The following is a 5,000-nucleotide window of genomic DNA, read 5'->3' as shown; positions in this document are numbered from 1 at the left end:
TAACCACTAGGCTACCTGCCTCCTCTACACTCTAACCACTAGACTACCTGCCACCTCTACACTCTAACCACTAGGCTACCTGCCTCCTCTACACTCTAACCACTAGACTACCTACCTCCTCTACACTCTAACCACTAGGCTACCTGCCTCCTCTACACTCTAACCACTAGGTTACCTACCTCCTCTACACTCTAACCACTAGGTTACCTACCTCCTCTACACTCTAACCACTAGACTACCTGCCACCTCTACACTCTAACCACTAGACTACCTGCCTCCTCTACACTCTAACCACTAGACTACCTGCCTCCTCTACACTCTAACCACTAGACTACCTGCCACCTCTACACTCTAACCACTAGGCTACCTGCCTCCTCTACACTCTAACCACTAGACTACCTGCCTCCTCTACACTCTAACCACTAGGTTACCTACCTCCTCTACACTCTAACCACTAGGCTACCTGCCTCCTCTACACTCTAACCACTAGTCTACCTGCCTCCTCTACCCTCTAACCACTAGGCTACCTGCCTCCTCTACACTCTAACCACTAGACTACCTGCCTCCTCTACACTCTAACCACTAGGCTACCTGCCTCCTCTACACTCTAACCACTAGGCTACCTGCCTCCTCTACACTCTAACCACTAGGCTACCTGCCTCCTCTCCACTCTAACCACTAGGCTACCTGCCTCCTCTACACTCTAACCACTAGGCTACCCTGCCTCCTCTACACTCTAACCACTAGACTACCTGCCTCCTCTACACTCTAACCACTAGGCTACCTGCCTCCTCTCCACTCTAACCACTAGGCTACCTGCCTCCTCTACACTCTAACCACTAGGCTACCTGCCTCCTCTCCACTCTAACCACTAGGCTACCTGCCTCCTCTACACTCTAACCACTAGACTACCTACCTCCTCTACACTCTAACCACTAGGCTACCTGCCTCCTCTACACTCTAACCACTAGGCTACCTGCCTCCTCTCCACTCTAACCACTAGGCTACCTGCCTCCTCTACACTCTAACCACTAGGCTACCTGCCTCCTCTCCACTCTAACCACTAGGCTACCTGCCTCCTCTACACTCTAACCACTAGGCTACCTGCCTCCTCTACACTCTAACCACTAGGTTACCTGCCTCCTCTACACTCTAACCACTAGTCTACCTGCCTCCTCTACACTCTAACCACTAGGCTACCTGCCTCCTCTACACTCTAACCACTAGGCTACCTGCCTCCTCTACACTCTAACCACTAGGCTACCTGCCGCCTCCACACTCTAACACTAGACTACCCTGCCTCCTCTACACTCTAACCACTAGGCTACCTGCCACCTATACACTCTAACCACTAGACTACCTGCCTCCTCTACACTCTAACCACTAGACTACCTGCCTCCTCTACACTCTAACCACTAGGCTACCTGCCTCCTCTACACTCTAACCACTAGACTACCTGCCTCCTCTACACTCTACCCACTAGACTACCTGCCTCCTCTACACTCTAACCACTAGACTACCTGCCTCCTCTACACTCTAACCACTAGGCTACCTGCCTCCTCTACACTCTAACCACTAGACTACCTGCCTCCTCTACACTCTAACCACTAGGCTACCCTGCCGTCCCTACACTCTAACCACTAGGCTACCTGCCTCCTCTACACTCTAACCACTAGGCTACCTGCCTCCTCTAACCACTAGGCTACCCTGCCGTCCCTACACTCTAACCACTAGGCTACCTGCCTCCTCTACACTCTAGCCACTAGGCTACCTGCCTCCTCTACACTCTAACCACTAGACTACCTGCCTCCTCTACACTCTAACCACTAGGCTACCTGCCTCCTCTACACTCTAACCACTAGGCTACCTGCCTCCTCTACACTCTAACCACTAGGCTACCTGCCTCCTCTACACTCTAACCACTAGACTACCTGCCTCCTCTACACTCTAACCACTAGGCTACCTGCCTCCTCTACACTCTAACCACTAGACTACCTGCCTCCTCTCCACTCTAACCACTAGACTACCTGCCTCCTCTACACTCTAACCACTAGACTACCTGCCTCCTCTACACTCTAACCACTAGGCTACCTGCCTCCTCTACACTCTAACCACTAGACTACCTGCCTCCTCTACACTCTAACCACTAGGCTACCTGCCTCCTCTACACTCTAACCACTAGACTACCTGCCTCCTCTACACTCTAACCACTAGACTACCTACCTCCTCTACACTATAACCACTAGGCTACCTACCTCCTCTACACTCTAACCACTAGACTACCTGCCTCCTCTACACTCTAACCACTAGTAGTGAACATTACATAGTGAACATGACATAGACCAATGAAGAGAAGAAGGAGTTCACATTTAAACCAATTCCCAAAATGTACATTTATTTGTTTCCAACATTTTTTAAAAATACAATTCTACCTTTACATTCATTATACAGCGGGAATAGAAAATTAAAGATGCATAAATTATGAAAAACCCCAAACAGGGTCTGTGTCACCAACGGCACCCTATTCCCTATATAGTTCACTACTTTTATCCAAGAAAAGTGCACTACTTTATCCCTATAGGTCCTGGTCCAAAAGTAGTGCACTACTTTGTCCCTATAGGCCCCTGGTCCAAAAGTAGGGCACTACTTTGTCCCTATAGGCCCTGGTCCAAAAGTAGTGCACTACTTTGTCCCTATAGGCCCTGGTCCAAAAGTAGGGCACTACTTTGTCCCTATAGGCCCTGGTCCAAAAGTAGTGCACTACTTTATCCCTATAGGTCCTGGTCCAAAAGTAGTGCACTACTTTGTCCCTATAGGCCCTGGTCCAAAAGTAGGGCACTACTTTGTCCCTATAGGCCCTGGTCCAAAAGTAGTGCACTACTTTGTCCCTATAGGTCCTGGTCCAAAAGTAGGGCACTACTTTGTCCCTATAGGCCCTGGTCCAAAAGTAGGGCACTACTTTGTCCCTATAGGCCCTGGTCCAAAAGTAGTGCACTACTTTGTCCCTATAGGCCCTGGTCCAAAGTAGTGCACTACTTTGTCCCTATAGGCCCTGGTCCAAAAGTAGTGCACTACTTTGTCCCTATAGGCCCTGGTCTAAAAGTAGTGCACTACTTTGTCCCTATAGGCCCTGGTCCAAAAGTAGTGCACTACTTTGTCCCTATAGGCCCTGGTCCAAAGGTAGTGCACTACTTTGTCCCTATAGGCCCTGGCCCAAAGTAGTGCAGTACTTTGTCCCTATAGGTCCTGGTCCAAAGTAGTGCACTACTTTGTCCCTATAGGCCCTGGCCCAAAAGTAGTGCACTACTTTGTCCCTATAGGTACTGGCCCAAAAGTAGTGCACTACTTTGTCCCTATAGGCCCCTGGTCCAAAAGTAGGGCACTACTTTGTCCCTATAGGCCCTGGTCCAAAAGTAGTGCACTACTTTGTCCCTATAGGCCCTGGTCCAAAAGTAGTGCACTACTTTGTCCCTATAGGCCCCTGGTCCAAAAGTAGGGCACTACTTTGTCCCTATAGGCCCTGGTCCAAAAGTAGTGCACTACTTTGTCCCTATAGGCCCTGGTCCAAAAGTAGGGCACTACTTTGTCCCTATAGGCCCTGGTCCAAAAGTAGTGCACTACTTTGTCCCTATAGGTCCTGGTCCAAAAGTAGGGCACTACTTTGTCCCTATAGGCCCTGGTCCAAAAGTAGTGCACTACTTTGTCCCTATAGGTCCTGGTCCAAAAGTAGGGCACTACTTTGTCCCTATAGGCCCTGGTCCAAAAGTAGTGCACTACTTTGTCCCTATAGGCCCTGGTCCAAAAGTAGGGCACTACTTTGTCCCTATAGGCCCTGGTCCAAAAGTAGGGCACTACTTTGTCCCTATAGGTCCCTGGTCTAAAGTAGTGCACTATGTAGGTAATAGGGTGCTTTATGGGACATATATAATGTTTAGCAAGTGTGCGAATGTCCTTATTTTTCCTTTTCCATTTGGTGGGAGATGAAACGGAAGTCTCAGCATTATGACATCATCAAACATGGCAGGGCAACTTCCTGTTTACAGACAACAACAACAACAAATCACAACAAACAAAACAATAACATTCTGCCAGGAGTTCCACTTTCGGGCTGAAGAATCAGGCCGGGATTGAATCTGATCGTGGGTTATAGGATTTGAGGCCTTTTCTGACTTGAGCCGACATCACGTTTACTGTGAATCGCCGGGACATTTGTCTACAACCCGCTGATCAGATAGAATCTTCCCAAGATTGAGGCTGGGACTCAAATTGTCGTCGTCTTGAAAACAGGAAGTTCGCCGCCCCCCCCCCCCCCCCCCCCCCCACTCCCCCAGTGCCCGACGACATCATATCGCACAGCGTACCTTAAGTTTAAACCACTACCCCCATCCCATAATAGCCAAGAGCATACCGTCACCAGCAATTACACAGACACGTTAATCAAATAATACATTCATTGCTATGAAAAATGACCATCGAGTGCTTCTCCCCCCCCCCCCCACAAAAAAAGGAGTCACTCGAAAGTAGTGCTATTTGGGACGACACCCTCGTCGACACTTTTCCCTCTCATTGAAATGTCTCGTTGCTCTATTTAAATATAAACTGTCAACTGTCAAATTCAAGCAACATACATTTTATTTTATCCAGTTTTTAACATGATTTAATTCCTTAAAAAAAAAAACAACGTTTTCTTCATGCTTATGTTACAATGATTTTGGCAGTAGAACCGAAGACGCGGTTCGTGTATCCCAACTAGCACTGTATTCCCCTAAGTGCACTAACCTCCCCTTATGGGGCCTCTGGTCAGACGTAGTGCAGGACTGGATAGTGGATAGGGTTCCATTCAGGACGTCCTGGGTTCTCCTCTGAGCTCAACACACTCGGGATACGTCCCAAATTGAACACTGTCACCTTTCCTAGGTGCACTAATCCCATTGACCGGGACCTAATGTAGTGCACTATAAAGGGAACAGGGAGCCAATTGGGATGTTTCCCCCCAGATG

This window comes from Oncorhynchus mykiss, chromosome 19 (assembly GCF_057628025.1).
Source record: "Oncorhynchus mykiss isolate SJ-2025 chromosome 19, ASM5762802v1, whole genome shotgun sequence".
NCBI lineage: Eukaryota > Metazoa > Chordata > Actinopteri > Salmoniformes > Salmonidae > Oncorhynchus > Oncorhynchus mykiss.
This window is presented reverse-complemented; position numbering follows the sequence as displayed.